This window comes from Polypterus senegalus, chromosome 2, assembly GCF_016835505.1.
Source record: "Polypterus senegalus isolate Bchr_013 chromosome 2, ASM1683550v1, whole genome shotgun sequence".
Lineage (NCBI taxonomy): Eukaryota > Metazoa > Chordata > Cladistia > Polypteriformes > Polypteridae > Polypterus > Polypterus senegalus.
In genome coordinates this window covers 150,719,062-150,732,694 of record NC_053155.1, presented here as the reverse complement: position 1 = coordinate 150,732,694, position 13,633 = coordinate 150,719,062, and the positions used below count along the sequence as shown (strand labels likewise).

General features: G+C 39.4%; 1 long non-coding RNA gene across 1 annotated transcript in view; it reads left to right on the top strand.

The window, feature by feature from the left end:
* LOC120523476 overlaps window positions 1-9,322 on the top strand; it is a 64,068-nt gene extending 54,746 nt beyond the window's left edge. The window contains exons 2-3 of the long non-coding RNA XR_005632637.1: window positions 7,222-7,386; window positions 7,846-9,322. This is a non-coding gene — a long non-coding RNA (uncharacterized LOC120523476). The remainder of the gene's footprint in view (window positions 1-7,221; window positions 7,387-7,845) is intronic.
* The last annotated feature ends 4,311 nt before the right edge of the window (window positions 9,323-13,633 follow it).

The window sequence follows — 13,633 nt, the reverse complement described above, 5'->3', positions numbered from 1 at the left end:
GAGAGAGAGGTTAGGAGCACACGCTGATACAGCACATTGCCGCACCCATCACATGACAAATCAACTCAGGATCCCAGATTATATAGAGAATATTACATTATATTATTTATAAGATTTATAACTAGTAGGGGGGCCATGGAGCTCTAAACTCCAGGCTCAATAATACCTAACACAGTCACAGGTTCAAATAATGTATTTTTAATCCACCAAGCATGTAATGAAGCACAGCCAGTAATCATATAAACCAATGAAATTCTTTCCACTTCTTCTGCTTCCAGATGCCCGCTGCCTCTTGACTTTCACTCTCTAAGGTAAGGCTCCTTCTATACTGGACCTGGAATAGCTTGACCCAGCATGACTTGTGTGTACCATTTCCAGCCAGTTTAAAATCCAGGGCAGTCCTCCCCTGACTGAGCCTTCTTGCGGCACCCAGGGACCCTAAAAGGGTTGCGTTTCTGGAAACCATCTTCATATACACTTTCCTAATTTCTTATGTGTTATGTAATAGTCTTGTACATATTGAAGATTTGCCTGTTCTATTATCATCAGTGGCAATTAGCCTGACCTTACCAAAGTGCTCAAGTGCATTTCAAGAACTCTTTACATTATCCCTGAGCACCACAAGTGCAAGGCATAATGGAAAAAGGGGGGCAGTGATTGTGCAGGATGACTGAGATATTTCATTATCCTGTTTTCTTTTCTAAGGCAATGTGTGTTATACTTTATGTGTTCAGAACAGAACAGACCTGGTTTCCTGATAATATTCTCACCAGTCTTCATGTAGTGCTTTGCAGTTCTGAGCTAATTAAGTGTGATACCAGAATGTAACCAGTAAGAACGGATTCCACTGCCCACCTGTAGACATTGGCTAGCATAGATAGGGACATCCAAGCTTGGTTAGTATTTTGGATGATAACTAAGATGTGTTGTGCTCAATTTAGGTCATTAACTGACCTTCTCCATAGCACCTCATGTGATGCTGATGGGAGTGTTGTCTGCCTTTTGTTTCATGAAGACTTTGACTTACTTCTTAATTTTCTAATGTTAAGGAAGAGATTGGCACTGAATCATATAGTTTGGACTCCTCTTTGAAGATACAACAGCATTTAATATAGAGCTGTACAGTAATCCCTCCTCGATCAACGGGGTTGCGTTCCAGAACCCCCCGCGATAGGTGAAAATCTGCGAAGTAGAAACCATATGTTAGTATGGTTATTTTTATATATTTTAAGCCCTTATAAACTCTCCTACACTGTTTATAAATATTCCCCGCACAGTTATACATCATAAACCCTTTGTATTCTCTTAGATATTAGGTAAGATTCATTGAAATTATGTATGTAAACACACTGTTTATATACAGTAAAACCTAAATATTATTTTAAAGATATTGAGTGTCTCCGTTATCACAGATGTTACATGTTATGTTACAGCTATTACGATAGACAGGCCACCAGCAATAAATACATACAATGCAAGAAAAATTGTATACGGTAAATGCGTGTACAGTGACACTAAACGTACGTACATGTACTAAGTACTGTAAGTAGAAAATTAATTATGGTTACTCACCAACAATGACACGATGACTTGTCCGATAACAGTGAGTTTTATTTTACTGCACAACAAAGGAGAGTGTTACAGCTCTTCTAAAGGAGCCTCTTCAGGCAATTGTGTAGCACCGCAGTTGTTCTTCTTCTGGCAGTCTTCAATGCAAATCCCTAAAGCAAATTCCATCCAGACTACTGCCTTATTACATCCACTTACAACTCGTTTTGCACACTGGTTAAAAGGACACTGCGGCTGTAGATCTTATATTCCTTTCCTACATTTTAAATAAAAAGAATCATAGCCTCATCGATGCCGTAATGGCGTCCAACAGCAGTGTAGCTTTTCCCTTCCTTCAACATATCCAAAACATTTACCTTTTCGGCAATCGTTAACATCTTTTGTTGGCGCTTGGGCACAGCCCCTGAAGCAGTAGCAGGAGCAGATCGTTTTGGATCCATAATGAAGGGCTTGACTATGCACAAAGATAAACACAAAAGTTAACTCTTTAGACAGCGAAGCACGTTGATGCTGAATGAGCGAGACGAGACTTCCTAGTTAACGCCACGGAATCAAATTCGACGCTCCGTTGCTGAGCCATTCAGTACACAGGAACTTAACTGCGTGCTCTGATTGGTTAGCTTCTCAGCCATCCACCAATAGTGTCCCTTGTATGAAATCAACTGGTAAAAACCAAGTGAGGAAGCATGTACAGGAAGTAAAAAGACCCATTGTCCACAGAACCCGCGAAACAGCGAAAAATTTAAATTTTATATTTAGATATGCTTACATATAAAATCCACGATAGAGTGAAGCCACGAAAGTCGAAGTGCGATATAGCGTGGGATTACTGTAATATATTAACAGTAGTCAGGAACAGCAGTTATTTATTATTCAAGTGTGTCAAGATGGTATGAAGTGCAAGGAATATGGCATCCTCTGTTGATCATTTTAGGTAAGAAGGAAACTTTGGAAGGACCAGGCTATCCAGAATATATGTCATAACACCACTCTGTAATAATTATAGTCCACTGTTGTTTTGTTTTGCACAAGAATAAATATTATCTTTTTTAAGCATGTGAAGAATTATAGAGTCTCTCAGTGAATCACAAACAATTTTTTGTAAAAATCCATTATGATTTTTTTTTGCCTTATAAAATTTCTTGTATTAGGATTTTATTAGTTTTCACATACCTCTTGGGGTCAGCCATTGTAGAGCACCCCTGGAGCAATTGCAGGTTAAGGGCCTTGCTCAAAGGCCCAGCAGAGTAGGATATCTTTTGGCACTAACAGAGATTTGAACCAACAACCTTCTGGATACCATCACACATTCTTAGCCTCAGAGCAACCACTCCACCCTAAATTCCCAGGAGGACTAGATTTTTCTTTTTTTTTGCACTTTGACTTGTGTAAAAATCAGGGTACAGGCCTTTGATGTGTAAACAAAATCTTAAAGTGGCGTTGATCCACAGAAAAGTACATTAAAAAAGTCAATATTACGAAAGCAGACAGTCTTGTACATGAGCTACTACAAGGTTCTCCATAGGTTGGTGCAAATACGATTGTAGAACACAATAGACTGCTCACAGAGTGAAACAAAATGGAGTCCACCAAATCAGACAGTGGCCTCCCTACAGCCACAGAGATTCAGAGCCACTTTAATGGCTGTGGAGAATCAGGCCATATTGTGCCCAACTGTCTGAAGCTCCATGAGCTGATGATGTGCACATGAGACTACAGGAAATGGTATTCCCATTTATTGGTGACCATTCCAACCCTAGCGTGAGTCTATGAGGCTAGACCTACACTAAGTGAATACCTTAGTTTACATGGGCAGCCATGCCACCATCATGCTTACCTGAAAACATAAGGAAATGTGACTGCATTTCCTCTCCTCCTGTTCCAACTTTCCAATTGCTTTTCAACAGACAAGAGGTTACAATGCTTCCAGATGACCAAGATGTTAAAGATTATACACACAAAAACATCTGTATATCACACCCAGACTGATGGGCTAGTTGAACATTTTAACAAGATGTTGAAATAGGTATTAAAGAAAGTTGTACAAGCAGACAGTCTGAACTGGGATTAACTGCTTCCTCTCATTCTCTTTGCATATCATGTAGTCCTTTAAGTGCCTAATGGTTTTCATCCTTTGAGTAACAGTACAGGAGATGCCACTGTGTGATCGTCATCTGGATCATGGTAGGCTGGGTAGAACAGGTAGACAGCCAAACCAATATTTTGTAATATGTTGCATAATACAGCAACTGTTTTGAAAAACTGTGTCCCATCATTCACAAACACATTAAAAAATCCCAGCAGACCTAGACATGGCTATGTGATTGTGGAGCTGTAATCTGTGATTCCAACTAGGGGACAGTGTAATGGTCCTCATTCCCACCTCACATTCAATTTTGTGGTTCACATTGAGGGACCCATTGAAGTTAAAGGAGAAAAGGGATTGGTGGATAACATTGTGAGACAATCGATTCAACACCCTGCTAAGTAGTGGTGTATTTCCCAAATGTGACCAGTTTTAATGAATAATGAAGACTTATGCAGACATCACAATCACATCTTCCACATGCACTGAATGCGCTTTACAATGGTGCATGTGCTTTGGCATGCAGGTTTCTACCTCTCCTTAGCCACAGTTTGGGGATTCAATGCTGGATTTAGCAGTGTGGCGGACGGCTGGGGGTGGTACCCAGCCGGGACGCCCAGGAGGACCGAAGGAGGGCTTGCGCCTCCTCCAGACCACGAGGGGGCGACCGTCCTGGTTGCACTGGGGACCTTGGAAGCTCAACGCTCAACCGCCAGGGAGCGCCCCAGTGCCTGAAGAGCCCTGGACCTCAGCACTTCTGCCTCACCGAGAAGTGCTAGGGGGATGAGGAACAGGGACACCTGGAGCCCATCCGGGCTTGTATAAAAGGGGCCACCTCCCTTCATTCGATGACTGGTGTCGGGCGAGGAGTGGACGAAGTCGTGTTGGAGAAGAGTGGAGGCGTCCCGAAGAAGGCAGTCACTGGACTGTGAGGCCTGGACTTTGGGGGATTGGTGCTGGAGGCACTGGGTTGTGCACGGACGAACTTTGTAAATATTGTAAATAAATGTGTGTGTTGGGTGACAAACCGTTGTCCGTCTGTCTGTGTCTGGGGCTTGTTCCACAGTCAGTATTTGTGAATAGGGTACCCACTGTCTCCTAGTACCCAGCCACCAGCAAATACACTCCAAAGTTGGACTACATATAAGAATTATGTGTATTTCTTGCCACAATTTCTGTTAAAAGTCCTTTATATTTTCTGGTATGTCATCTGGACATTTAGTGCTAAAAATCTTTTTTATCAGGCATGAATGAGATTTACTGCATATACTCATGTTTAAGTTCTCCCATGGATAAGTCGGGGCTTGATTTTACTGCATAATTTCCGGTATTTTGTAATGTCAGTCGTATAAGTCAAATGCCAAAAACTCACGCTATTCAAGGGATTATGATATGCTAACGCCCACCTCAGAGAGTAACCACGGAGCACACTGCCTTTTTTTTCTGTATATTGTGCCTACGTGACCACACGGTAATACCCAGACTACTCCAAAGTGACATTTGCACTGTTTTGTGTTTTTTGTATCTCACACCCTCATACACTTTTATGGCTAGAGCATCCCTTATCTGGATTGTGCGTTCAATCAGAAGAAAATAAGAAGTTGGTTTTAAATTAAAAATCATTGAAGTGGTGAAAGAAATTGGTAACTGTGCTGCTATAGAAAAATTTGATGTATCTGAGAAACTGGTGTGAGATTAGAGGAAGCAAGAAGATGTAAAAAAAAATTGTCACATTTTTGAACTAGGCATATAAGTCGGGGTCTGATTTTATGATCACTTTCAAGACCCGACTTATATGTGAGTATATACGGTAAGACAGTGTTTCTCAACCTTTAAGTATCTGTGACCCGAGTTTTTATAACAGTTTTAATCGCGGCCCCCCAAACATTTTTTTGAAATGTAGATGCATATTTTATTATACCTACTTAACTTTTATCGACATTTATCTAACTCTATATTTATTGTTCTAGTATCAGAATGTAGTTTAAGTTAATTTGTTTTGGTTTCAACAGATGTTTTTTTCATATTTTTGATTCTTGTTTTCTTTTTTTCACATCTTCGCGCCCCCCTTTTTGTTACTTCGTGCCCCCCTAGGGGGGCCCACCCCACAGGTTGAGAACCACTGTGGTAAGAGGCTGGGAGGGTGAAAATGGGTGAGCATTTCATTTACCACACCTACAATACCAGTTAGTCCTGCAATGACATTAAAACCAATTTTAGTGTCATGCAAAGTATTTTATGATTGTTAATATTTACTTTTTTGGCTGATGTCTTTATCCAAGATGACTTATAACATTTGAGAATGAGTTAGTTACATAGCAAGTGAAGTGACTTGCTCATTTTCACATTGTGTAAGTAGTGGGATTTAAACTCACAACCTCACATGCAGCAATAGTAATCTGTTACTGCACAAACAGATTAGGACACAGCAGTTCTGCTGAAGTTATGCACATAACCGACCATCTGCAGGAATCCACTAGTGCAGTAGAGACGAAGATCTGCCCAAGACTGCACAGTGTTGCTCTTTCCAATTCATCCTGCACCAGACCAAGGAGAGTCATTATTTCACCCCTGGTCAGCCTGTATTTTTCTATTAGTTTTTGATTACTGAGATGGTCAAAAGGGTTCATGTTTGCCCAAAAAGTGGCATTTAGACTTGCAACTCAGCTTCTTGAAAAGCGCTGCCTCAAACAGCATCTCTGATTGAGTTGTACAATTCTCTGGATAGCTGTCATTGCCATTACTGGCACTAAGGGTTGATTCACCTTCCTACTTTAAATTATTTCACTGATTACACAGCAAGTTTGATTATGCACTCAAATTGCATGGGTATTAAAGTTACAAAGTGCCCCATTTGCACTAATCTTTATCCTACATTATAATTTTATATTTATATTGCAGAATTGACCTATTATTATCATTTTTAATAGTATTATTGTTGTTGTTGTTATTATTATTACATTTTACTGGAACTTGTCTTCTAAATTCATCCCGCTGGGTATTATATGCAATATCACTCCTTTTGAATCCCATGCTATTACTGTCTCCTTTCCAATTAACATGCCTTTGTTGTTGTTTATCTCCCTCCTGGTTTGCTGAGAATCTTCATTAATGAGCTGAATGCACTGCTCTTTTCCTTCCCAGATGCCAGCCCACTTCTAATCCTCGGGGACCTAAACATCCACCTGGATAGCCCTCCTGCTGTTGACTTTCTCACTCTTCTTTCCTCATTCACCATCACACAGTTCCACACACCACTGACTCACATGGCTGGCAATCTGATTGCCCTCATTAACTAACGAAACTGCACTCCCACAAATGCAACTATCACTCCTCTTAACATGTCTGACCACTTCTTCATTTATTTCTCTCTGCTGTTTCCCTCTTCTCAGTCGCCCCCCCCACAACTGTATCTTTCTGTCATCACCTCTGCTCCCTTGCTCCCAACCATTTTTCTTCCATAATCGCCTTTGCTCTCCCTCCTCTCTTGACACCAACACTGCCACAGACACCCTATGCCCAACTCTGTCCTCCTGTCTTGACAATGTTTGTCCTCTCTCTTCTAGGCCTGCATCAGAAACACCTTCCTGTCCCTGGCTTTCAGAAGCACTTCACTATCAACAGACCCACATCAGGACATCAGGAAATGGAGGAAGTCAAAGACTCAGACAGACCTGGCTAAATATTAATCTCTTTTTGCATCCTTTTTTTCTGCCACCATCAACGCTAGGGTAAAGTCCAATCAAACTAGAATTAACAGCACCATTGACACATGCTTTCTTTTCTCTGAAATCACTCCCCTTCTTAATCCTCCTCCACCTCCTGCCCCAGTCTCCTTATCTGCTAATGACTTTGCCACCTTTTTTCAGGATAGGGTGGCTGCTATCAGCAGTCAGTTCTCACTTCACTGTAACCTATTATGCCTCCTTCCAACATCCTCCACATTCTCTCTGCTCTGTGCCACTGATGTTTCTGACCTCCTCTCCAATCACCCCCTACCTGTCCACTTGACCCTCCTCACATCTCCTTCAAGCCATCTGCTACTCACTCATTCCTGCAATTACACTCATCATCAGCACCTCACTCAGCTCATGCATATTTCCTACCATTTTCAAACATGCTCTGAACTTCTCAAAAAAACAACTCTATTAATTACAGGCTTTTCTCTCTCCTTTCCTTTCCTTCCAAAGCACTTGAACGTGCGGTTTCTAAACAGATCTCTTCCTTCCTTGTACAAAATGGATTGCTTGATACAAACCAGTCTGGCTTCAAGATGAACCACTTGACTGAGATGGCTCTACTAACGATGGTCGACCAGCTACAACTTCCTAGAGGTACCAACATAAATCCTTGTAGATCTCTCCTCTGCCTTTGAAGCATATAATCACTTTTTATGATCACACTATCTGACATTAGCATCACTGGAAGTGCTTCAGATGGTTTGAATCACACATCTCGGGCAGATGGTACAGTGTGTCCTGGCAAGGAAAGTTGTCAAAGGCACACCAGACATGCATAGGATTGCCCCAAGGTTCAGTGCTGGGTTCTCTGCTTTTCTCTCTGTACACCACCTCACTCCATCATACAATCCCATGGGTTCTCTTATCAGTGCTATGCAGATGATACTCATATGTACCTGTCGTTCCCTCTGGAGGACAATATGGTATCAGCTAGAGACTCTGCCTTTCTTACTGATATCTCAACCTGTATGAATGATCACCACCTACAGCTCAATTTGGAAAAACCAACAAGCTTTTTGTTATCGCAGCCAGCAAGTCTGTTCAACTCCCCATCTCTGTACAGCTTGACTGACTGTTGGTAACACCTGCCAAGTCTGAATATAAACCTGGTTTAGTGATTAATGAGCAGCTGTTTTTTTCTGACCACATTTGTACTGTTTCTCATTCATGCATTTTCAAGCTGTACAACATCCGTAAGATCAGACCCTATCTGACAGAGTATACCAAGTAACTTTTTGTCGCATCTGGACTACTGCAACTCACGTCTGGCAGGAGTACCTGCATGTGCTATCAAGCCGCTGCAGATGATGCACAATGCAGCAGCCTGTCCTGTATTTAACCAGCTGAGAAGGGCACATATCACGTTTCTCTTCAGGTGACTACATTGGATCCCTATGGAAGCACACATAAAGGTCAAATATCTTATGTTTTCCCTACAAGAGTAGTCAATGGGACAGCACCTGAGTATATGGTGGCGCATGTGATTTTCTATACTCCTTCTTGCCCATTCAGGTCTGTCAGGGAACAGCATCTGGTGATTCTACCTCACTGTCTCAATCCAGACACTTTTCCTGTGTAGTTCCTAGTTGGCGGAACAGGCTACCCAGCTCCATCTGTACTGCTGACTCTATCATTGTATTAAGAAGCACTTGAAGACCCATCTGTTCTGTGAACATCTGTCTAAAGGGAGAGGGATGTATTATATTCTTGCTTAATTTGTTTAATTTTAATTGCCTTATCAATTATAATCAGATTTTAGATTATTAGTTACTACCTATTTTCACTTGTGGCAATCAAATTTTGTTACCTGTCATATTACACTTGGTGAACAAACAGGTCCTAGCCTAAAGTTACTCAGTTACGTTTACCTTTGTTGTAAATTGCTTCAGATAAAAGCGGCTGCCAAGCAAATAAATAAAATGCAAATTGTCCAGATAAGAGCGTCAGTGTTTTTTTGTGATCTAATTAAGAAAACCTTGGTCTCTCTGTGACAGAGCTGCAGGTAAAGTCCAAATAAAGTTTGATTTAAAATACAGAGTGGGTCGGTTTACTCATTAATTTTCAAATGAGATTAATTACTCCTTTAGCTACAAACAATCCTAAGTATGAGGTACTCAAGTCCTTATCATTATGGAGGATTTCTGGTAATGCAAACCAGACCTTTCTTTTGAACCTGCTTAAAAAATCTAAAGCTAGAGAGAACATCTTTAATGCTACAGGTTCTTTCCACATTTGATTTTAATAAATAGTAGGACACAATTTTAGGGTTAGCAGTTGCCACTACAAAGCACCAGCTGCACCAAGCCATAGCACTGTTGTCTGATACCATAGAAGCCATGTCACATTGCATGATGGGGTTTATAGTGTACAAGCATCCTTTTTGTCTCTTTGATGCAACTTAGAGTTTAACTTAGGAGTCACTAAAGAATGCATGAGCCTCTGCTCCAGCTCCATTGTGCTGGTGTTCAAACTGGATGGTTTGTGGAGCTTTTGGAGACTGAAGCAGGTTTCTCATTCTGATGCCTGCTCCGTTACAAAGCATAATTTTATGGGTTATTTTTGTGGGCACTGCCATTCTTTTTTGGACAGTAATGCCTCTTGCCTGTCACATATGGTTCAGGCATTATATGTTGCATGAAGTCATTGTGTTTGGCTGATGAAGAAGTTGGAGCGCTTTGCTAAGCAACTAAACTTTGGATCTTAAAGGAACGACTCTCACAAATAAGAATCTTTTGTATGTTAAAAGAACTGAAATCAAGAATTTTGCTTTTTGATCACAATTTCTGGTGTATCTTTTGGAGTTTTGTTTGTTCTGAGTTTTACTACTCACTTGTCTGATGTTCTTTAAATGTGTTTGTATCTCTGCCAGTCTCAAAATAAACGCTAACAAAGAGATGCATACACCTGAATCAAATCTTGAAAAATCCTGAGAAAATGAGCAAATGAACAGAATAAATATTATTACCTACATTCCTATTAAAGAAGAAGTAAAAAGAATGATTCAGAAATGTGGAAAAGTTAACTCCATGTTTAATAATGTTAAAATAAAGGAGTCAGATATGCTTCAAGACAAGCACAATAGGAAGATTTGTTCTGGGAGGTCAAGAGTGGGAGTAGAAATCGGCTTCTGTTTTAGTTACTTTGTGGCCTGCATTCATCTTTACTTTGTGTTTGATCATTAAATGCACCAGTTATGAAGTCATGACTTGTTCTGCTTACAAAGGATTAACCACTATGGTCCTTCCTTTCTCATCTTCATATTACTAATGCTTCAGAATGATGTACCAGACCTAAATGTTCAGACTTCTAACTTATTTCTGAAATCCTTGTTTGTAGTGTTAATAAAAATTATTATTGAAAATTAGATTATCTGTTTATATGAATAAAAATGAATGGCCCTTTCTATATTTAATGAATTACTTTAGAAAAAAGGAATTTTTTTATACAGTTAATATAATCAGATGCTCTCAATTTACATTTTAGTTTATAGTATTGGCATCATTCAACAAACAAGTTGTACCTAATTTTAAGATGATGTAAACTGTTCTCACATCTAAGGTTTAATGGTCTCAGAATGTTCAAACACTGTTATTATTCCAATAACATTAACACTAGAATTACCAAAGCCTATGAAAAAAACTTGTAATCCTGGCCCACCTTAAATCCATTCATACCTCTCCATCAGCGTCTTTTGTGTTGTAAATGTGTCGATCAGCACATGCAGCATGCAGCCTGCTATCCCATCCTCCCACCAATGCAGAAAGGGCACAAAGTTCTCTCAGCTCAAGTCTGTTTACCTGTGTGTGAGTTGCCTGGAGTTGTAGAGGGTAAATAATATATCATTATTTGGAATACATGCATTTCACTTGTGTTACATGTCTACAAAAATCTATATAAACACATCGTTAAAACAGAAACATTTTTCATGTTTTAGTAATAATTGACAAAATGTAGACATGAAGTGTATAAAGTGTAAAGCCTGAAGTCAAAATATCAAATAAACACTTTCACAAAAGGTACAAGTATAGCAAAACAAGTGCGCTTTTATTCAATACTTTACAATATTTTTCTTTTTAAGGCTAGGAGCTATAAAAATGTTAAATTTGTCTAAAATGGAACTGCCTGATGGTGCATTAGGTTCAGATCTTACTACAGTTAATGCCTTTTCCCCCTCAAGTTACTTCTACTTAAAGGTATGTTTGTTAGGTAACTCAGCATGGGTGTGTGAGGGCGCCCTGCAAGTGAGTGGTGTACTGTTAAGGGTTTGTTCTTGCCTTGTGCCAAACTGGACAAAACAGACCCAAAAGATAAACTGGTGGCTGGATCTGTAGTTATGAAGTATGAGCTAAGCCACTGAATGATGCCGTCAATTTATTGTCAATCCACATCCCTACCCTTACTTAAATAAAAAGGTTATGTGTTACAGCTAAAACCATACGTTTGTGTGAACAAATGTCTGAAATGAGCTTTCTGTATATCAACACACAGAAATCAGCCGTGTGTATGAAGACAAAGACATAATTATACTCAAGATATCGGTGTGGATTGTTGAGGAGACATGGTTGGAATAAACAAAAAAGGTAAGCGTGCATACTGATGCAAAAGAAAGTGAGGGAAATATGCTGAAGTTTGAGCAAGAACAGGCACAGTAAATAGAAGGTCAAAGCAGTAAGATAAAAACATAAGGTCAAAATTTTAATGTGTACTTGGTTGTCTTTTCAGTCTTACTCATTCACTCTTCCAGTTGAAGGCAAATTTAATAAAAAAAATAATAAAAAGAAATGATAAAAATTGCTGATCACGGGAAGTCTGTACAGTGCTTTTATTGATCAGCCAGGCAATTGTGTTACCATATTTTCAGACAAAACAAAAAGGACAAAGACCTCTCATTTGCAAATTACTCTTATTGGTGCCCAGTCAGCTGCAGGTGAACCATTACAGTTTGGAAGGACAACTACCAGCTTCTCACATATGCACAAGCAAGTGCAATTCATACCAGCTTGAATTTTGCTTGAATTCATCATTTTATTTTATTTTTTTAACCAGTTAGGTCAGTGACTTTTTGCATACTTAATGTTATGATTCTGGTACAACAAAATATCAAAACGGGTGAGTTCTTTGAAAAGACCCACACCAAACAGGCCAGAAACCTCACTGGCCTACCCCAATATAGTGACCCTATGCAACTAAGATGCTTCAGGCTTTACCATACCACAAAAAGGGGGAGCAAACTTTTAAAGGTCAAAATGAAAGGAAAGTGTGAAAAACATAAAAAATGGCTCACCAGAAGGAGAAGTCATAAAAACTCTAGCTTGCATAAACAAATTAAGATAAGAATCTTCATAAAAGAGGACTTCATTCACAGGAAAGGAAAAAAATTTGCAGAAATGCTCAAAGTGGTAAGAAAAACAGTTGCCCATAAGGCAATCCAAGGAAAACCAGTCTCTAAACACAATCCAGAAGAAGAATTTGACAGATGTTCACAGAAAACCTTGCAGTAGTGCAATGGTTGTTGTTAGACTTTCGAGTTTCCACCGACAAATCACCAAAAACATTAAACGTTACAGACACCAAAAAATGCATGATAAATAAGTACAAGTAAATGATGCAGAAATATGAAAAATACTTTTAAAATGATCAAAATTGTAATAAAAAGGAAAATTTCTAACCTGCCTTTCTTAAGTAAAATTCTAGAGAAGGCAGTCTTTATGCAGCTTAATGACCACCTCAATAAACATGCTATTCATGATAAGTTTGAGTCAGGTTTCAGAAAAAATCACAGTACAGAAACTGTGCTCATTAAAGTAGTAAATGACTTGCGGGTAAATGCAGACAAAGGCCGTTTATCTGTTCTCATCTTCTTAGATGTCTTAAATTGGTTTGAATCCTACCTGGCAGGTAGAGAATTCGTTGTTAGTTGTGGTAATTATACTTCAAAGACACATGATATTCTATATGGTGTCCCACAAGGCTTTATCCTGGGTCCGCTGCTCTTTTCGATTCACATGCTACCGTTAGGTCAGATTAATTCAGGGCATATCATGAGCTACCATAGCTATGCTGATGACACATAACTGTACTTATCAATAGTGTCTGACGACCTCGACTCTCTTGATTCACTGACACAATGTCTTACTTGTGTTTCTGAATGGATGAGTAGTAATTTTGTCAAACTAAATGAAGACAAAACGGAAATTTTAGTGATTGGCAATAATGGATATAATGAGGTTATTAGAAA